General features: G+C 35.5%; 1 long non-coding RNA gene across 1 annotated transcript in view; it reads left to right on the forward strand.

Annotated features, from left to right (window-relative positions):
- LOC133616368 (uncharacterized) overlaps window positions 1–19295 on the forward strand; it is a 342000-nt gene extending 322705 nt beyond the window's left edge. Inside the window, exon 3 of the long non-coding RNA XR_009816860.2 lies at window positions 19209–19295. This is a non-coding gene — a long non-coding RNA (uncharacterized lncRNA). The remainder of the gene's footprint in view (window positions 1–19208) is intronic.
- Window positions 19296–23304: the final 4009 nt, after the last annotated feature.

Genomic DNA, 23304 nt, shown 5'->3' on the forward strand with positions numbered 1-23304 from the left:
AATTCAAACCGTTTTAACTTCAAACCGTTCAGCCTATTCGGGAATCGCAGGATTTCCCTTGAAAAATTCCAATAATTCCCAGATTTCCCAGAATTCCAGGTTTTCCAAGTCATTTTCCCATTCAAAATGAATTGGCCATTTTTCAAACTTCCACCATTTCCACATTTTTCAACCTATTCAAACCATTCCACCTTCAACATATTCCATAATTCTAGAAATTCAAACTTCATTTTTTCCAAGTTAAAAAAAATTCCAGGATTTTCCAGAATTTCTGCTTTTCCAAAGCCCTATTTCCGCCCTTTTTTCAGGCAACTACTCCTTGCACATTTTTCACATGATTCAAATCGTTCCAACTTCGAACTGTTCAGCCTATTCAAAAATTGCGGACTTTCCCTTGACAAATTCCAAAAATTCCCAGAATTCCATGTTTTCCGGGACATTTTTCCCATTCAAAATGAAATGGCCATTTTTCAAACTTCCACCATTTCCACATTTTTCAACCTATTCAAACCATTCCACCTTCAACATATTCCACCATTATTGAAATTCAAACCTCCTTTTTTCCAAGTTAAAAAAAAATTCCAGGATTTTCTAGAATTACTGCTTTTCCAAAACCCCTTTTCCACCCTTTTTTCTGGTGACTACTCCTTCCACATTTTCACCCGATTCAAACCGTTCCAACTTCAAACTGTTCAGCCTATTCGGGAATTGCGGGCTTTCTCTTGACAAATTCCAAAAAATCCTAGATTTTCCAGAATTCCAGGTTTTCCGGGACATTTTTCCCATTCAAAATGAATTGGCCATTTTTCAAACTTCCACCATTTCCATATTTTTCAACCTATTCAAACCATTCCACCTTCAACATATTCCACCATTCTGGAAATTAAAAGTTTATTTTTTTCTAAGTTCAAAAAAAATTCCAGGATTTTCCAGAATTCCAGCTTTTCCAATGCCCTATTTCCGCCCTTTTTTCTGGCGACTACTCCTTCCACATTTTTCACGTGATTCAAATCGTTCCAACTTCAAACTGTTCAACCTATTCGGGAATCGCAGGATTTCCCTTGAAAAATTCCAAAAATTCCCAGATTTCTCAGAATTCCAGGTTTTCCGGGGCATTTTTCCCATTCAAAATGAATTGGCCATTTTTCAAACTTCCATTTCCACATTTTTCAACTTTTTCAAGCCATTCCTCCTTCAACATATTACACTATGCTGGAAATTCAAACTTATTTTATTCCAAGTTCAAAAACAATTCCAGTATTTTCCAGAATTCCTGCTTTTCCAAAGCCTTATTTCCGCCCTTTTTTCTGGCGACTACTCCTTCCACATTTTTCACCCGATACAAACCGTTCCAACTTCAAACTGTTTAGCCTATTTGGCAATTGCGGGATTTCCCTTGACAAATTCCAAAAATTCCCAGATTTCCCAGAATTCCAGGTTTTCCCCGGGCATTTTTCCCATTCAAAATGAATTGGCCATTTTTCAAACGTCCACCATTTCCACATTTTTCAACCTATTCAAACCATTCCACCATTCTGGAAATTCAAACTTCCTTTTTTTCAAGTTCCAAAAAAATTCCATGATTTTCCAGAATTCCTGCTTTTCCAAAGCCCTATTTCCGACCTTTTTTCTGGCGACTACTCCTTCCACATTTTTCAACCCATTTCAACCGTCTCACTGTCCAAACATTCCTCTTAATCAGGACAAAAAAACGAAGTGTTTTTTGAACTGAAAAAATTCCCAGTTTTCCCAAAACTCTAGCAATTCTGTAATTCCATTTTTCAATTCAACATGTTACTACTTCAACATTTCTGGGACGATTTTGAAAAATTCCAACACCAGCTATTTCAACTCATTCAGGCCATTCATGTTTTTTTACCAATTTCCCCCAAAAATTCCCGCTTTTCCCCAAAATTCCCAAATTGTTTGGAAATTCCCGTTGAAATCAATGGGCCATTTTTAAAAGTTCCCCAATTACCACAATTTTCATCTGATTCAAACTGTTCCAACTTGAAACTGTTCAGCCTATTCGGGAATCGCGGGCTTTCCCTTGACAAATTCCAAAATTTCCTAGAATTCCAGGTTTTCCGGGGCATTTTTCCCATTCTAAATGAATTGGCCATTTTTCAATCTTCCACCATTTCCACATTTTTCAACCTATTGAAGCCATTCCTCCTTCAACATATTCAACCATTCTGGAATTTCAAACTTCCTTTTTTCCAAGTTCCAAAAAACTTCCAGAATTTCCAAAATTCCTGCTTTTCCAAAACCCTATTTTCGCCCTTTTTTCTGGCGACTATTCCTTCCACATTTTTCACCCGATTCAAACCGTTCCAACTTCAAACTGTTCAGCCTATTTGGGAATTGCGGGCTTTCCCTTGACTAATTCCCAGATTTCCCAGAATTCCAGGTTTTCCAAGGCATTTTCCCATTCAAAATGAATTGGCCATTTTTCAAACTTCCACCATTTCCACAGTTTTCAACCTATTCAAACCATTCCTTCTTCAACATATTCCACCATTCTAGAAATTCAAACCCCCTTTTTTACAAGTTCAAAAAAATTCCAGGATTTTCCAGAATTCCTGCTTTTCCAAAGCCCTATTTCCGCCCTTTTTTCTGGCGACTACTCCTTCTACATTTTTCAACCCAATTCAACTGTTCTACCGTCCAAACATTCCTCTTAATCAAGACAAAAAACAAAGTTGTTTTTTTGAACTGGAAAAATTCCCAGTTTTCCCAAAACTCCAAGATTTGCATAATTAAATTCCTCAATTCAACATGATACTACTTCAACATTTCTTGACCAAATTTGAAAAATTCCAACACCAACTATTTCAACTCATTCAGGCCATTCAAGGTTTTTACCATGTTCTAAAAAATTCCCGCTTTTTCCCCGAAATTCCCAAATTGTTGTCCCTTGACAAATTCCAAAAATTCCCAGATTTCCCAGAATTCCAGGATTTCCGTGGCATTTTTCCCATTCAAAATGAATTGACCATTTTTCAAAATTCCACCATTTTTACATTTTTCAACCTATTCAAGCCATTCATCCTTCAACATATCCCATAATTCTGGAAATTCAAACTTCCTTTTTCCAAAGTTCAAAAAAAATTCCAAGATTTTCCAGAATTCCTGCTTTTCTAAAGCCCTATTTCCGCCCTTTTTTCAGGCAACTACTCCTTCCACATTTTTCACCCGATTCAAACAGTTCCAAATCAAACTGTTCAGCCTATTCGGGAATCGCGGGCTTTCCCTTGACAAATTCCAAAAATTCCTAGATTTTCCCGAATTTCAGGTTTTCCGGGACATTTTTCCCATTCAAAATGAATTGGCTATTTTTCAAACTTCCACCATTTCCACATTTTTCACCCTATTCAAGCCATTCAACCATTCTGTAATTTCAAACTTCCTTTTTTCCAAGTTCCAAAAAAATTCCAGAATTTCCAAAATTCCTGCTTTTCCAAAACCCTATTTCCGCCCTTTTTTCTGGCGACTACTCCTTCCACATTTTTCAACCGATACAAACCGTTCCAACTTCAAACTGTTTAGCCTATTTATCAATTGTGGGATTTCCCTTGACAAATTCCAAAAATTCTCAGATTTCCCAGAATTCTAGGTTTTCCCTGGGCATTTTTCCCATTCAAAATGAATTGGCCATTTTTCAAACGTCCACCATTTCCACATTTTTCAACCTATTCAAACCATTCCACCATTCTGGAAATTCAAACTTCCTTTTTTCAAGTTCCAAAAAAATTCCATGATTTTCCAGAATCCCTGCTTTTCCAAAGCCCTATTTCCGACCTTTTTTCTGGCGACTACTCCTTCCACATTTTTCAACCCATTTCAACCGCCCCACTGTCCAAACATTCCTCTTAATCAGGACAAAAAAACGAAGTGTTTTTTTGAACTGGAAAAATTCCCAGTTTTCCCAAAAACTCTAGCAATTCCGTAATTCCATTTCTCAATTCAACATGTTACTACTTCAACATTTCTCGACCGATTTTGAAAAAAATCAAACACCTACTATTTCAATTCATTTAGGCCATTCAAGTTTTTTTTTTATCAATTTCCCAAAAAATTCCCACTTTTCCTAAAATTCCCAAATTGTTTGGAAATTCCCGTTGAAATCAATGGGCCATTTTTAAAAGTTCCCCAATTCCCACATTTTTTATCTGATTCAAACTGTTCCAACTTCAAACTGTTCAGCCTATTCGGGAATCGCGGGCTTTCCCTTGACAAATTCCAAAATTTCCCACATTTCCTAGAATTCCAGGTTTTCCGGGGCATTTTTCCCATTCAAAATGAATTGGCCATTTTTCAATCTTCCACCATTCCTCCTTCAAAATATTCAACCATTCTGGAATTTTAAACTTCCTTTTTTCCAAGTTCCAAAAAAATTCCAGGACTTTCCAGAATTCCTGCTTTTCCAAAGCCCTATTTCCGACCTTTTTTCTGGTGACTACTCCTTCCACATTTTTCAACCCATTTCAACTGTCCCACCGTCCAAACATTCCTCTTAATCAGGAGAAAAAACAAAGTTGTTTTTTTTAACTGTAAAAATTCCCAGTTTTCCCAAAACTCCAGGAATTCTATAATTCAATTTCTCAATTCAACATGTTCCTACTTCAACATTTCTTGACCAATTTTGAAAAATTCCAACACCAACTATTTCAACTCATTCAGGCCATTCACGGTTTTTACCATTTTCCAAAAAAATCCATCTTTTTCCCAAAATTCCCAAATTGTTGTCCCTTGACAAATTCCAAAAATTCCCAGATTTCCCAGAATTCCAGGTTTTCCGTGGCATTTTTCCCATTCAAAATGAATTGACCATTTTTCAAACTTCCACCATTTTTACATTTTTCAACCTATTAAAGCCATTCATCCTTCAACATAATTCAAACTTTCTTTTTCCCAAGTTAAAAAAAAAATCCAAGATTTTCCAGAATTCCTGCTTTTCTAAAGCCCTATTTCCGCCCTTTTTTCAGGCGACTACTTCTTCCACATTTTTCACCGGATTCAAACCGTTCCAACTTCAAACTGTTCAGCCTATTCGGAAATTGCGGGCTTTTCCTTGACTCATTCACAGATTTCCCAGAATTCCAGGTTTTCCAAGGCATTTTCCCATTCAAAATGAATTGGCCATTTTTCAAGCTTCCACCATTTCCACATTTTTCAACCTATTCAAACCATTCCACCTTCAACATATTCCACCATTCTGGAAATTTAAACTTCCTTTGTTCAAGTTCCAAAAAAATTCCATGATTTTCCGGTATTCCTGCTTTTCCAAAGCCCTATTTCCAACCTTTTTTCTGGCGACTACTCCTTCCACATTTTTCAACCCATTTCAACCGTTCCACCGTCCAAACATTCCTCTTAATCAGGACAAAAAACTACGTTTTTTTTTTAAATGGAAAAATTCCCAGTTTTCCCAAAAACTCTAGCAATTCCGTAATTCCATTTCTCAATTCAACATGTTACTACTTCAACATTTCTCGACCGATTTAGAAAAATTCCAACACCAACTATTTCAACTCCATCAGGCCATTCATGTTTTTTTTTACAAATTTCCCCAAAAAATTCCTGCTTTTGCCCGAAATTCCCAAATTGTTTGGAAATTCCCATTGAAATCAATGGGCCATTTTTCAAAGTTCCCCAATTCCCACATTTTTCATCTGATTCAAACTGTACCAACTTCAAAATATTCTGCCTGTTTGGGAATTGTTTGCTCTACTTCAACAACTCAAAAAAATTTTTTCCAGGATTTCAGTTCGACTTCAGCATAGGAGCACAGTTGGATGTGTTTTCCCCGTTGACCAAGCATCTTCAAGTGTTGTACCTCTCCACATTTTCTCCACTCAGTCACCTCTATTTATTTTTCCACTGATCAACATCTTCATCCTCAGACAAACCCGGCCTGTATAATTAATCACACAGCTCGGTCTAATTAGAGGCGAAGGCTCGTCCCTCTTGTCTCACGAAGGCATACGCACACCTTAGGGCCTAATAGCAGTCGATGTCATTTTAACGCTAAAGAGCCCAATCTGATGAATGTGAAAATAATTAGTGAAGACAGATGAGAGGTAAATTACCACTGACAATGTAATACAATCCCGTCTGCCGCTAGAGACCGAGAGATGGAGAGATGGACATAACCGTGAGAGCGGGCCAAAGACACCATAAATAATTGTGTATCATGACAATTATTATTATCATGATCTAACTGAGGGGTGCGCAATTAATTTTCCCTAAAAAGCTCCATCAGAAACATAAACATTATGGGACTAAATTATGGTAAATATTGATTGACGGATGTCTTGATAAAAATAGGGTGAAAAAAAATTGTTCTGAAAAGATACAATTGTAAAAATGTACCGTATTTTCCGGACTATAAGTCCATACTTGCCAACCTTGAGACCTCCGATTTCGGGAGGTGGGGGGAGGGGGTTGGGGGTGGGCGTGGTCGGGGTGGGACGGGGGCGTGGCTAAAAGGGGAGGAGTATATTTACAGCTAGAATTCACCAAGTCAAGTATTTTATATATATATATATATATATATATATATATATATATATATATATATATATATATATATATATAAGAAATACTTGACGTTCAGTGAATTCTAGATATATACATCTATATATATATAAAAAATAAATACTTGAATTTCAGTGTTCATTTATTTACACATATACACACACATAACACTCATCTACTCATTGTTGAGTTACGGGTTGAATTGTCCATCCTTGTTCTATTCTCTGTCACTATTTTTCGAACCATGCTGAACACCCTCTCTGATGATGCATTGCTGTGTGGCACGCACAAAAGTGCTTTCATCAAATGCACTAGATGGCAGTATTGTCCTGTTTAAGAGTGTCACAACATTGCTGTTTACGGCAGACGGACTGCTTTACGGTAGACAAAAAAGTGACTGCTGTTGTTGTGTGTTGTTGCCGCGCTGGGAGGACGTTAATGAAACTGCCTAACAATAAACCCACATAAGAAACCAAGAACTCGCCCTCCATCATTCTATAGTTATAACGTGATTGGGCAGGTACGCTTTTTTATATTGTGGAGGACCTGAGTCCGCCTGAAATTCGGGAGATTTTCGGGAGAAAATTTGTCCCGGGAGGTTTTCGGGAGAGGCGCTGAATTTCGGGAGTCTCCCCGAAAAATCCGGGAGGGTTGGCAAGTATGTGTAAGTCGCACCACTAGATTTTAGCAGAAAACATTTTTTTTGTTCATATATTAGCCGCACTGGACCATGAACCGCATATATATTTATATATACCTGTATCTTGTGAAATGAGATATTTACATAGAAAAATTTTATAAATGTTTATTTACAAACTTAAAGGGGAACATTATCACAATTTCAGAATGGTTAAAACCATTAAAAATCAGTTCCCAGTGGCTAATTATATTTTTCGAAGTTTTTTTCAAAATTTTACCCATCACGCAATATCCCTAAAATAAGCTTCAAAGTGCCTGATTTTAACCATCGTCATAAACACCCGTCCATTTTCCTGTGACGTCACATAGTGAAGCCAACACAAACAAACATGGCGGGTAGAACAGCAAGATATAGCGACATCAGCTTGGATTCAGACTCGGATTTCAGCGGCTTAAGCGATTCAACAGATTACGCATGTATTGAAACGGATGGTTGTAGTGTGGAGGCAGGTAGCGAAAACCAAATTGAAGAAGAAACTGAAGCTATTGAGCCATATCGGTTTGAACCGTATGCAAGCGAAACCGACGAAAACGACACGACAGCCAGCGACACGGGAGAAAGCGAGGACGAATTCGGCGATCGCCTTCTAACCAACGATTGGTATGTGTTTGTTTGGCATTAAAGGAAACTAACAACTATGAACTAGGTTTACAGCATATGAAATACATTTGGCAACAACATGCACTTTGAGAGAGCAGACAGCCCAATTTTCATCAATTAATATATTCTGTAGACATACCCTCATCCGCGCTCTTTTCCTGAAAGCTGATTCGTCCAGTTTTGGAGTTGATGTCAGCAGGCCAGGGAAGCTAGGGTCGATAGGGGGTTTAGCTCGCTCGTCTGCGGGAACAAACTGCCGCCATTGCTTGCCGTGCTACCGAGGTCCTTTGTCCCTGAATTGCTCACACACTCCGGCAGATTCAATGGGGGTCTGGCGGCAGATTTCTTTGACTTTATCGTTGGAAATGCATCCGCTTTGAGTGTCGCAGGATATCCACACATTCTTGCCATCTCTGTCGTAGCGTAGCTTTCGTCGGTAAAGTGTGCGGAACAAACGTCCGATTTCTTGCCACTTTCGCATCTTTGAGCCACTGGTGCAACTTGAATCCGTCCCTGTTCGTGTTGTTACACCCTCCGACGACACACCGACGAGGCATGATGTCTCCAAGGTACGGAAAACAGTCGGAAAACCGGTGCATCCCACGCTTTGCATTGGACTTGGTGATTTATGGCTTAGATGCAGCTGCTCGGCCATGGAAACCCATTCCATGAAGCTCTCTGCGTACTGTACGTGGGCTAATTCGGAAGGTCACATGAAGTTTGGAGCTCTGTAGCAACTGACTGTGCAGAAAGTCTTTGCACTATGCGCTTCAGCATCCACTGACCCCTCTCTGTCAGTTTACGTGGCCTACCACTTGGTGGCTGAGTTGCTGTTGTTCCCAAACTCTTCCATTTTCTTACAATAAAGTTGACTTTGGAATATTTAGGAGTGAGGACATTTCACGACTGGATTTGTTGCACAGGTGGCATCCTATGACTCATAATCTTTCACAAGTGTTTGTAGAAACAGTCTCCATGCCTAAGTGCTTGATTTGATACACTGGGTCAAGTGATTAGGACACCTGATTCTCATCATTTGGATGGGTGGACAAATACTTTTGGCAATATAGTGTATTTGCCAGCTTTGCATACTCACTACTGTTTTATTTCAAACGTTTACTTTGTGCTACGAAATGGAATGACAGGAAAAAATGTGTTGGACACGTTCTATCATCATTATTTACGGGCAATATTTACTTTGAAGTCCAGAAAAAAGTAGATGTGATGTCTGTCTGACAAAACCTCTCTTGGTGTAATTTTAATACTGAATTCAAGTGTTGAAGAAATAATGACCCACAACATTTTAGGGTTTTAAACAGCTGGACCAATCAGTGTGCTGGCAGCGTGGAAGCATGTTGATGTCAGTGGCCTTCAAAATAGCACCAACGCAAAATCGACATGCCATCACCAGGGAGACGCTCTGACAGGACGGGTAATGGAAGCGGTGACATTACAACTCTGTGTGTGTGTGTGTGTGTGTGTGTGTGTGTGTGTGTGTGTGTGTGTGTGTGTGTGTGTGTGTGTGTGTGTGTCAGAGGGAGCGAGAGAGAGCATAAAAGTGAAAGAAAACACAGTTCTTGCTGTACTCGCATGCTTTCTCTGTCATGTCTCATTTCCAAGATGCTGTAACTCTGTAATTGAACATGGCATGTTGACGGTGTGTGTGTGTGTTCTTGTATTTCTACCCTTCTTGAGACATCAACAAGGAAAAGTAGCTTCCATATGAGGAGGTGTGAACAAGTGATGACATAAATCATGGTCCCAATACGGAAAACCATCGCATCTAATAGAGAATGTCTCATTTGCACCCCTGGTGGTGAAATCTATCAAATTGAGGGTGATCAACATATGAAATAACAAGTGTGTGTAAGAAATTAAAATGCACCTCCTTTGGTTAAAATTATATATTTTTTAATAAATAAATATGTATATAGAGACACACTGTAATAAATTAAAGTAAATAATGAAGATTAAAAAACAATTACAAACAAAAAAATAAAAATAGAAATACTAAAAGCTTACCTTTTTTGTATTTGCATAGTATGTATATATTATTAATGTTGTAAATACAAATCTTTATATATCTAGAAATGGTGGTCCTAAAGAGGTAAGCATTTTATGGGGGTCTCAAGAAGGTAACAGATACAATAATGTTTGTGTGTGTGTGTGTGTCTTTGTTTTCATGTATTTCTACCCTTCTTGAGACATCAACAAGGAGAAGTACCTTCCATATGAGGAGGTGTGAACAAGTGATGACATAAATCATGGTCCCAATACGGAAAACCATTGCATCTAATAGAGAATGTCTCATTTGCACCCCTGGTGGTGAAATCTATCAAAATTAGGGTGGTCAACATATGAAATAACAAGTGTGTGTAAGAAATTAAAATGCACCTCCTTTGGTTAATATTATTTTTTTAATAAATAAATATGTATAAAGAGACACACCGTAATAAATTAAAGTAAATAATGAAGATTAAAAAACAATTACAAACAAAACATTTTAAAAAAAATTGTATTTGCATAGTATGTATATATTATTAATGTTGTAAATACAAATCTTTATATATCTAGAAATGGTGGTCCTAAAGAGGTAGGCATGTTATGGGGGTCTCAAGAAGGTAACAGATACAATAATATTTGTGTGTGTGTGTGTGTGTCTTTGTTTTCATGTATTTCTACCCTTCTTGAGACATCAACAAGGAAAAGTAGCTTCCATATGAAGAGGTGTGAACAAGTGATGACATAAATCAATGTCTCAATACGGAAAACCATCTCATCTAATAGAGAATGTCTCATTTGCACCCCTGGTGGTGAAATCTATCAAAATGAGGGGGGTCAACATATGAAATAACAAGTGTGTGTAAGAAATTAAAATGCACCTCCTTAAAATTAAATTAAATTTTTTTTTTTTTTATAAATTAATATGTATATAGAGACACACCGTAATAAATTAAAGTAAATAATGAAGATTAAAAAATAATTACAAACAAAAAAATAAAAAATAAAAATACTAAAAGCTTACCTTTTTTGTATTTGCATAGTATGTATATATTATTAATGTTGTAAATACAAATCTTTATATATCTAGAAAGGGTGGTCCTAAAGAGGTAGGCATTTTATCGGGGTCTCAAGAAGGTCACATATACAATAATGTTTGTGTGTGTGTGTGTGTGAGTGTGTGTGTGTGTGTGTGTGTGTGTGTGTGTGTGTGTGTGTGTGTGTGTGTCTTTGTTTTCATGTATTTCTACCTTTCTTTAGACATCAACAAGGAAAAGTAGCTTCCATATGAGGAGGTGTGAACAAGTGATGACATAAATCATGGTCCCAAAACAGAAAACCATCGCATCTAATAGAGAATGTCTCATTTGCACCCCTGGTGGTGAAATATATCAAAATTAGGGTGGTCAACATATGAAATAACAAGTGTTTGTAAGAAATTAAAATGCACCTCCTTTGGTTAATTTTTTTTTTTTTTTAATACATAAATATGTATATAGAGACACACTGTAATAAATTAAAGTAAATAATGAAGATTAAAAAACAATTACAAACAAAAAAATGAAAATACTAAAAGCTTACCTTTTTTGTATTTGCATAGTATGTATATATTATTAATGTTGTAAATACAAATCTTTATATATCTAGAAATGGTGGTCCTAAAGATGTAGGCATTTTATGGGGGTCTCAAGAAGGTAACATATACAATAATGTTTGTGTGTGTGTGTGTGTCTTTGTTTTCATGTATTTCTACCTTCCTTGAGACATCAACAAGGAAAAGTAGCTTCCATATGAGGAGGTGTGAACAAGTGATGACATAAATCATGGTCCCAATACGGAAAACCATTGCATCTAATAGAGAATGTCTCATTTGCACCCCTGGTGGTGAAATTTATCAAAATGAGGGTGGTCAACATATGAAATAACAAGTGTGTGTAAGAAATTAAAATGCACATCCTTTGGTTAAAATTATTATTTTTTTAATAAATAAATATGTATATAGAGACACACTGTAATAAATTAAAGTAAATAATGAAGATTAAAAAACAATTACAAACAAAAAAATAAAAATACTAAAAGCTTACCTTTTTTGTATTTGCATAGTATGTATATATTATTAATGTTGTAAATACAAATCTTTATATATCTAGAAATGGTGGTCCTAAAGAGGTAGGCATTTTATGGGGGTCTCAAGAATTTAACAGATACAATAATGTTTGTGTGTGTGTGTGTGTGTCTTTGTTTTCATGTATTTCTACCTTTGTTGAGACATCAATAAGGAAAAGTAGCTTCCATATGAGGAGGTGTGAACAAGTGATGACATAAATCATGGTCCCAATATGGAAAACCATTGCATCTAATAGAGAATGTCTCATTTGCACCCCTGGTGGTGAAATCTATCAAAATTAGGGTGGTCAACATATGAAATAACAAGTGTGTGTAAGAAATTAAAATGCACCTCCTTTGGTTAAAATTATTATTTTTTTAATAAATAAATATGTATAAAGAGACACACCGTAATAAATTAAAGTAAATAATGAAGATTAAAAAACAATTACAAACAAAAAAATAAAAAATAAAAATACTAAAAGCTTACATTTTTTGTATTTGCATAGTATGTATATATTATTAATGTTGTAAATACACATCTTTATATATCTAGAAAGGGTGGTCCTAATGAGGTAGGCATTTTTGGGGTCTCAAAGAGGTAACAAACACAAGAATGTGTGTGTGTGTGTGTTTGTTTTTATGTATTTCTACCCTTTTTGAGACATCAAAGTAGCTTCCATATGAGGAGGTGTGAACAAGTGATGACATCAATCATGGTCCCAATACGGAAAACCATTGCATCTAATAGAGAATGTCTCATTTGCACCCCTGGTGGTGAAATCCATCAAAATGAGGGGGGTCAACATATGAAATAACAAGTGTATGTAAGAAATTAAAATGCACCTCCTTTGGTTAAAATTGTTTTTTTTTTAGTAAATAAATATGTATATAGAGACACACTGTAATAAATTAAAGTAAATAATGAAGATTAAAAAACAATTACAAACAAAAAAATAAAAATACTAAAAGCTTACCTTTTTTGTATTTGCATAGTACGTATATATTATTAATGTTGTAAATACAAATCTTTATATATCTAGAAAGGGTGGTCCTAAAGAGGTAGGCATTTTATGGGGGTCTCAAGAAGGTAACAGATACAATAATGTGTGTGTGTGTGTGTGTGTGTGTGTGTGTGTGTGTGTCTTTGTTTTCATGTATTTCTACCCTTTTTGAGACATCAACAAGGTAAAGTAGCTTCCATATGAGGAGGTGTGAACAAGTGATGACATAAATCGTGGTCCCAATACGGAAAACCATTGCATCTAATAGAGAATGTCTTATTTGCACCCCTGGTGGTGACATCTATCAAAATGAGGGTGGTCAACATATGAAATAACAAGTGTGTGTAAGAAATTAAAATGCACCTCCTTTGGTTAATTTTTTTTTTTTTTTTTTAATAAATAAATATGTATATAGAGACACACTGTAATAAATTAAAGTAAAAAATGAAGATTAAAAAACAATTACAAACAAAAAATTAAAAAAATTAAAATACTAAAAGCTTACCTTTTTTGTATTTGCATAGTATGTATATATTATTAATGTTGTAAATACAAATCTTTATATATCTAGAAATGGTGGTCCTAAAGAGGTAGGCATTTTATGGGGGTCTCAAGAAGGTAACATATACAATAATGTTTGTGTGTGTGTGTGTGTGTGTGTGTGTGTGTGTGTGTGTGTGTGTGTGTGTGTGTGTCTTTGTTTTCATGTATTTCTACCTTTCTTGAGACATCAACAAGGAAAAGTAGCTTCCATATGAGGAGGTGTGAACAAGTGATGACATAAATCATGGTCCCAATACGGAAAACCATTGCATCTAATAGAGAATGTCTCATTTGCACCCCTGGTGGTGACATCTATCAAAATGAGGGTGGTCAACATATGAAAAAACAAGTGTGTGTAAGAAATTAAAATGCACCTCCTTTGGTTAAAATTGTTTTTTTAATAAATAAATATGTATAAAGAGACACACCGTAATAAATTAAAGTAAATACTGAAGATTAAAAAACAATTACAAACAAAAAATTTAAAAAATAAAAATACTAAAAGCTTACCTTTTTTGTAATGGCATACTATGCATATATTATTAATGTTGTAAATACAAATCTTTATATATCTAGAAATGGTGGTCCTAAAGAGGTAGGCATTTTATGGGGGTCTCAAGAAGGTATCAGATACAATAATGTTTGTGTGTGTGTGTGTCTTTGTTTTCATGTATTTCTACCCTTCTTGAGACATCAACAAGGAAAAGTAGCTTCCATATGAGGAGGTGTGAACAAGTGATGACATAAATCATGGTCCCAATACAGAAAACCATTGCATCTAATAAAGAATGTCTCATTTGCACCCCTGGTGGTGAAATCTATCAAAATGAGGGGGGTCAACATATGAAATAACAAGTGTGTGTAAGAAATTAAAATGCACCTCCTTTGGTTAAAATTTTTTTTTTTTAGTAAATAAATATGTATATAGAGACACACTGTAATAAATTAAAGTAAAAAATGAAGATTAAAAAACAATTACAAACAAAAAAATAAAAAATAAAAATACTAAAAGCTTACCTTTTTTGTATTTGCATAGTATGTATATATTATTAATGTTGTAAATACAAATCTTTATATATCTAGAAATGGTGGTCCTAAAGAGGTAGGCATTTTGTGGGGGTCTCAAGATAATAATGTTTGTGTGTGTGTGTGTTTTCATGTATTTCTACCCTTCTTGAGACATCAACAAGGAAAAGTAGCTTCCATATGAGGAGGTGTGAACAAGTGATGGCATAATTAATGGTCCCAATACGGAAAACCATTGCATCTAATAGAGAATGTCGCATTTGCACCCCTGGTGGTGAAATCTATCAAAATTAGGGTGGTCAACGTATGAAATAACAAGTGTGTGTAAGAAATTAAAATGCACCTCCTTTGGTTATTTTTTTTAATTTTTTTAATAAATAGATATGTATATAGAGACACACCGTAATAAATTAAAGTAAATAACGAAGATAAAAAAAACAATTACAAACAAAAAAAAACCAAAAAAACAAAAAATACTAAAAGCTTACATTTTTTGTATTTGCATAGTATGTATATATTATTAATGTTGTAAATACAAATCTTTATACATCTAGAAATGGTGGTCCTAAAGAGGTAGGCGTTTTATGGGGGTCTCAAGATAATAATGTTTGTGTGTGTGTCTTTGTTTTCATGTATTTCTACCCTTTTTGAGACATCAACAAGGAAAAGTACCGTCCATATGAGGAGGTGTGAACAAGTGATGACATAAATCATGGTCCCAATATGGAAAACCATTGCATCTAATAGAGAATGTCTCATTTGCACCCCTGGTGGTGAAATCTATCAAAATTAGGGTGGTCAACATATGAAATAACAAGTGTGTGTAATAAATTAAAATGCACCTTCTTTGGTTAAAATTATGTTTTTAATAAATAAATGTGTATATAGAGACACACCGTAATAAATTAAAGTAAATAATGAAGATTAAAAAACAATTACAAACAAAAAAATAAAAATACTAAAAGCTTACCTTTTTTGTATTTGCATAGTATGTATATATGATTAATGTTGTAAATACAAATCTTTATATATCTAGAAATGGTGGTCCTAAAGAGGTAGGCATTTTATGGGGGTCTCAAGAAGGTAACATATACAATAATGTTTGTGTGTGTGTGTGTGTGTGTGTCTTTGTTTTCATGTATTTCTACCCTTCTTGAGACATCAAGGAAAATTATCTTCCATATGAGGAGGTGTGAACAAGTGATGACATCAATCATGGTTCCAATACGGAAAACCATCGCATCTAATAGAGAATGTCTCATTTGCACCCCTGGTGGTGAAATCTATCAAAATGAGGGGGGTCAACATATGAAATAACAAGTGTGTGTAAGAAATTAAAATGCACCTCCTTTGGTTAAAATTATTATTGTTTTAATAAATAAATATGTACATGGAGACACACTGTAATAAATTAAAGTAAATAATGAAGATTAAAAAACAATTACAAACAAAAAAATAAAAATAAAAATACTAAAAGCTTACCTTTTTTGTATTTGCATAGTATGTATATATTATTAATGTTGTAAATACAAATCTTTATATATCTAGAAATGGTGGTCCTAAAGAGGTAGGCATTTTATGGGGGTCTCAAGATAATAATGTTTGTGTGTGTGTGTGTGTGTGTCTTTGTTTTCATGTATTTCTACCCTTCTTGAGACATCAACAAGGAAAAGTACCTTCCATATGAGGAGGTGTGAACAAGTGATGGCATAATTAATGGTCCCAATACGGAAAACCATTGCATCTAATAGAGAATGTCTCATTTGCACCCCTGGTGGTGAAATCTATCAAAATTAGGGTGGTCAACATATGAAATAACAAGTGTGTGTAAGAAATTAAAATGCACCTCCTTTGGTTAATTTTTTATTTTTTTTAGTAAATAAATATGTATATAGAGACACACTATAATAAATTAAAGTAAATAATAAAGATTAAAAAACAATTACAAACAAAAAATAAAAATAAAAAAAATACTAAAAGCTTACCTTTTTTGTATTTGCATAGTATGTATACATTATTAATGTTGTAAATACAAATCTTTATATATCTAGAAAGGGTGGTGCTAAAGAGGTAGGCATTTTATCGGGGTCTCAAGAAGGTAACATATACAATAATGTTTGTGTGTGTGTGTGTGTCTTTGTTTTCATGTATTTCTACCCTTTTTGAGACATCAACAAGGAAAAGTAGCTTCCATATGAGGAGGTGTGAACAAGTGATGACATAAATCATGGTCCCAATACGGAAAACCATCTCATCTAATAGAGAATGTCTCATTTGCACCCCTGGTGGTGAAATACATCAAAATTAGGGTGGATTTTTGTGTCGGTTTTAAAAGTGCTCCCCCTCTGGCCAACATATGTAATAACAAGTGTGTGTAAGACATTGAAATGAACCTCCTTTGGCTAAAATTAATCATCCATCCATCCAAATAAATATGTATATAGAGACATACGGTAAAAACTTGAAGTAAATAATGAAGATTAAAAAACAATTACAAAAAAAAAAAAAAAAAAAAAAAAAAAAAAAAAACTTAATTGTATTAATTATATTTGCATAGTATGTATACATTATTAATGTTGTAAATGTTGTGTGTGTTTTCATGTATTTCTACCCTTCTTGAGACTGCAACAAGGAAAAGTAGCTTCCATATGAGGAGGTGTGAACAAGTGATGACATAAATCATGGTCCCAATACGGAAAACCATTGCATCTAATAGAGAATGTCTCATTTGCACCCCTGGTGGTGAAATCTATCAAAATGAGGGTGGTCCCAAAAAGGAAGGATTTTTCAAATTGACTTTGTCGGTTTTAAAAGTGCTCCCTCTCTGGTCAACATATGAAATAACAAGTGTGTGTACGAAATTGAAATGCGTCTCCTTTGGCTAAAATCAATTAAAAAATAAATAATTGAGTATATAGAGACATACTATAATAACTTGAAGTAAATAATGAAGATAAAAAAAACAAAAAAACAATTACAAACAAAAAAACTCAATACAAATTAAAAAAAAATACTAAAAGCTTACCTTTTTTGTATTTGCATAGTATGTATGTATTATTAATGTTGTAAATACAAATTGTATATCTAGAAAGGGTGATCCTAAAGAGGTAGGCATTTTTGGGGGTCTCAAGAAGGTATTAAATACAAGAATGTGTGTGTGTGTGTGTTCATGTATTTTTACCCTTCTTGAGACATCAACAAGGAAAAGTACCGTCCACATGAGGAGGTGTGAACAAGTGATGACATAAATCATGGTCCCAATACGGAAAACCATTGCATCTAATAGAGAATGTCTCATTTGGTGAAATCTATCAAAATGAGGGTGGTCCCAAAAAGGAAGGATTTTTCAAATTGACTGTGTGTCGGTTTTAAAAGTGCTCCCCCTCTGGTCAACATATGAAATAACAAGTGTGTGTAAGACATTGAAATGCGGCCCTTTTGGCCAAAATCAATTAAAAAAAAAAAAAAAATGTATATAGACATACTGTAATAACGAAGTAAATCATGAAAATTAAAAAAAACAATATAAAAAAACAAACAAAAAAATAAAGTAACTTAATTTAATTAATTATATTTGCATACTATATATACATTATTAATGTTGTAAATGTTGTGTGTGTTTTCTTGTATTTCTACCATTCTTGGGACATCAACAAGAATGTTGTACCGTTCATATGAGGAGGTGTGAACAAGTGATGACATAAATCATGGTCCCAATACGGAAAACCATTGCATCTAATAGAGAATGTCTCATTAGCACCCCTGGTGGTGAAATATATCAAAATTAGGGTGGTCCCAAAAAGGAGGGATTTTTCAAATTGAGATAAATTTGATGGTTTCTGCTAATTGTATGAGTTGTTTTCTACCAGTTGCACCTCTCTCCTTTTTTCACTAGTTCTTCATTTATACACCATACTGACCCCTCTGATATGGACCCTGAAAACATTTTCATATCTCAAAATATTTTACACTAGAATTGGCGGATGAACTCACTGGAGATCTCCCACAGTGGATGTTGATGTGTTATTGGTATGGTCATAGAATTATGTTATTCCTAAATGTGTTCTGACATCGACTTGTTTCTTCAGCATTGTCCCAAAAGTCAAGACTTTGGGAAGGCCATTCTAAAACCTTAATTCCAGCCTGATTTAGCCATTCCTTTACCACTTTTGACGTGTGTTTGGGGTCACTGTCCTGTTGGAACACCCAACTGCGCCCAAGACCCAACCTCCGGGCTGATGATTTTAGCTTGTCTTGAAGAATTTGGAGGTAATCCTCCTTTTTCATTGTCTCATTTACTCTCTGTAAAGCACCAGTTCCTTAGGGAGCAAAACAGGCCCAGAGCATAATACTACCACCACCATGTTTAACAGTAGGTATGGTGTTCCTGGGATTTAAGGCCTCACCTTTTGCTGGGTATTGTGGCCTAACAGCGCAATTTTTGTTTCATCTGACCACAGAACTTTCCTCCAGAAGGTCTTATCTTTCTCCATGTGATGTCATTTTAGGCCACGACAATCGCAAGATTCTGCAGGGATGGTTTTTTTGACTCTTGTAGATTCTTCTTGTTTATCTGATTTGAATAAATGAAGAAATGGTTTAAAAAAAAAAATCCAGGCTACTTAAACATTACATATTATACAGTAAAGCAATATATTAATTGACAGTTTTTTTTGTTTTTTGATCAGGAGCTGAGTGACCCAACATCCAGTGACAAACCACCAGGTGTTTACATACTGGACAACACACCCGTCAATCAACAGCTGACACCCGGTAAGTTTTGTTTCACTGATTCATTCTCAGTTAGATTGTTGTTTATTGTTCTAGTTATTTTATTTTAATGTGTAGGTTCTCATAAAAATATAACTTTGTAAGAATACCTCACAACTAAAAAGATTGATAAATAATAAACTGTCGACAAAACTCTCCATACAAGCGAAATAGATCAATATAAAAACTATAACACAACATTGAAGGCATTACCTCCTCCTTTGTGGCGTTAAGGGGGCCTAGTCTGGAGTGGGAAAAAACCTCCATGCAAAGCACACATAAACACGTTACATTTAATCACGACGACTCGCAACAGAGGGGCGGGGAGTTGGGCCCCTGGAGGTCGACTGCTGCTATGAAGCGCTGCCAGCCATTCATCACCCCAGGGGAAATAAGCGGTGGTGAAGGCGTGGTGTGTGGGAGGGGGCGTGTGTGTGTATGTGCCCATTGTCTTGGGTGTGATGATGTAATGTTCATAGGCTGGAGCCGTTCAAACTTTTGCTTGCGTGCAGAACGGCCCCAGCCTATCACACCCAAGTCATACAAATGGGGTCCCACAGTAAATTTTTGGGGTGACACTTTTTGGTAACCGTTTTGAAAACAAATGACAAATGTATGCATTATCCTGTTATACCTCACATTCTATATCTGGTTCTAATTGAGGGCCATATCACAGTTATGTTTGTCCTCAGAGGGCCACTTCTAACAATGAATGATATGTTTACACAATTGCCTATGCATTTGATGATTTGTTTTTTTGTACAATGTAAAAAAAAAATGTGTAGATTTTACAGTAAAAAAACTGACAGGTCAGTCACAAAAATGTTACAGTAAAATTGACAGTGTTTTTTCAGCATGTTACTGTAAATCATACTTGCCAACCCCCCCGAATTTTCCGGGAGACTCCCGAAATTCAGCGTCTCTCCCGAAAACCTCCCGGGACAAATATTCTCCCGAAAATATCCCGATTTTCAGCCGGAGCTTGAAGCCACGCCCCCTCCAGCTTCATGCGGACCTGAGTGAGGACAGCCTTTTTTCATGACGGGAGGACAACAGGGTGACAAGAACTAAATCAGAGATAAATTGTATCATTATGTTTATCTTACCTAAAAATAAATATATTTATTAATAATAAAAAATAAAAATAAAAATATGATTACTATATTTTGCTAAAAACATCAACATTAATTGTATTTTTATTTGTATTTTTTCTTGATTCCTTATTACATCCAGCCATAGAATTATACATTAAAATAAACATATTTGAAATAATTGATTTTAAATTATCATAATAATTCATTTAAAAATGACCATATTTAATTATTAAAAATAATTGCTTGTTTATCAACAACTTTAGCATTTTATTCATTACATTTTGAAACTCTCAGAAGCCAAATTATGTTATATTCCTTAATATTTATTTATGCAAGTTTGAAGCATCAATTATCTAAACACAGTTTTGTTTGCATATTTTCAGGATGTATATATATATATATATATATATATATATATATATATATATATATATATATATATATATATACATACAGGTCTCAAGGTTGGCAAGTATGCTGTAAATGGAAAAAACAGCAGCTCAGTTGATCGAATTTTACTGTAAAATGTTAAGTTTTTTTTTTACTGTAAAAATACAACTGCATTTTTACAGTAAAATTCTGGCAACTTAGCTGCCGGATTTTGCCGTAAAAAACGACAACTGTAGAGTTTACCGTGGACAATTGTGAATAGCAAAACAGGACCATCGTTTTTTGTTTTTTTTACAGTAAAAAAATGTCAGCTGAGTTGCCAGCATTTTGTGGTCCAAAAATAGTTTTTTTTCATGTACAGTAAAATGCTTTAAAAACCACAGAAAATTTCATAAAGTCGCCGTAAAATCTATTTATAAAATTAGACAATTTTTATGGAAAAACTTGATTTGAAATCATAAGTCAATCAGATAAAAAAAATAATTAATTGTGTAGTTTAACAAAAACATATTTTGAATGTATGGTCATATATTTGTTACGTTATAATATTTATGTTTAAAAAAATATGCGATTGCATTGAGTGGAAATGGAAAAAAAAAATAATACATTTAGTAGGAAAATATAAAGTACTTTAATGACGCATAGTATTTCCAGGCTTTCGAGGGGCCAAATAAAATGACGTGGTGGGCCAAATCTGGCCCCCGGGCCTTGAGTTTGACACCAGTGTTCTATATTGCGTTTTGGAAAAAGGTTGTGATAAACGTTACTTAATTAATTAAAAAAAATAACACAAAAGAAAACACATTTTTATGCATATATTAATTTACTCAGTTATAAACATTCATTCACTTTCTTCTTTCCTTCATAGATCTAAACTTTACCACTGCTGGTAGTTTTTTTTCAATATTTTTATCTAATAAGCTGTAGGTGTATTTATTTCAGTACAAAAGTGTAAAAAGTGTTTTCCCTGGGTCATGAAGTGATGATAATGGTGTGCCAGGGCATACATGCATATGACAAAATTAATTGATTACCGTATTTTCCGCACCATAAGGCGCCCTGGGTTATAAGCCGCGCCTTCAATGAACGGCATATTTCAAAACTTTGTCCACCTATAAGCCGCCCCGTGTTATAAGCCGCATCTAACTGCGCTAAAGGAATGTCAAAAAAACAGTCAGATAGGTCAGTCAAACTTTAATAATATATTAAAAACCAGCGTGATGTGGGCGCGCATGGAGTCGTATATCAACATGGACGGAGCTGCGTGAAAAAAGCCACCCGGCCTCTTCGCGTAAACTTCCCTTAACCACTCGCTCATCTTTTCTTCATCCATCCATCCCTTCGAGTTAGCTTTTATGATGACGCCGGCTGGAAAGGTCTCTTGTGGCAAGGTCTTCCTTTTGAATATCACCATGGGTGGAAGTTTCTGGCCATTAGCATGGCAAGCTAGAACCACAGTGAAGGATGACTTCTCATTCCCTGTGGTGCGAATATTCACCGTACGTGCTCCCGTTGTATCCACAGTGCGGTTCACAGGAATATCAAAAGTCAGTTGAACCTCGTCCATGTTGATAATGTTCTCTGGCCGGATCTTTTTTTCAGCTATCTTGTTTTTACAATATGCACGGAAAGTAGCCAGCTTTTCTTGAAAGTCTTTAGGCAGTTGCTGTGAAATAGTAGTCCGTGTGCGGATGGAGAGATTGCGTCTTTTCATGAACCGGAAACCTGTCGCTTAGTAGGAGCCATTTTGTGGTCTTTACAGATGTAAACACACAAAGGAAATGAAACGTAATATCCGCGCGCTTCTTCTTCTTCTACGGGGGCGGGTGGTTGCTTACAGTAGAAGAAGAAGCGCTTCCTGTTCTATGGGGGCGGGTGCTTACCTTGGCGGTTGCTTGCGTAGAAGAAGAAGCACTTCCTCTTCTACGGGGAAAAAAGATGGCGGCTGTTTACCGTAGTTGCGAGACCGAAACTTTATGAAAATGAATCTTAATATTAATCCATATATAAAGCGCACCGGGTTATAAGCCGCACTGTCAGCTTTTGAGTAAATTTGTGGTTTTTAGGTGCGGCTAAAAGTGCGGAAAATACGGTAGCTTTTGGTGGTGGCCATAAGCTGTGTGTTCCCCTTTAAGAAGGGCGGTGTGTGGGGTGAGTGAGGTGTGTAAGTGAGTGGGCGAGTTAAGAGAGGGAGCGCGAGCATGTTCAGGAGTGTTAATAGCATGGTGGACGTCCGCCTGGCTTTGTGGAAAACATAAATAAAGAGTTGTGACAACCGAACTGTAGGGATCCAAACTGGAGGGTGTTTCTTGGTGCCTGGTGAGGCTGGATCTTTGAAAAATCAGTGCACCCGGTCGTAAAAGTGGTCTTTTTATTAGCCCGTTTACATGGCGTGCTAAACATCTTTCCATCGTCATAAGTGAGCCATTTGCTGAAAAGTGGCTCCTGAAGCCACTTTCATTGAAGCTTCGTTTCTTAGGTTTTATTGCTCGCCATGACCAAAACAATACCACGCGGGAGTCCTAATACC

Source organism: Nerophis lumbriciformis, linkage group LG14, assembly GCF_033978685.3.
Source record: "Nerophis lumbriciformis linkage group LG14, RoL_Nlum_v2.1, whole genome shotgun sequence".
NCBI classification, from domain to species: Eukaryota; Metazoa; Chordata; class Actinopteri; order Syngnathiformes; family Syngnathidae; genus Nerophis; species Nerophis lumbriciformis.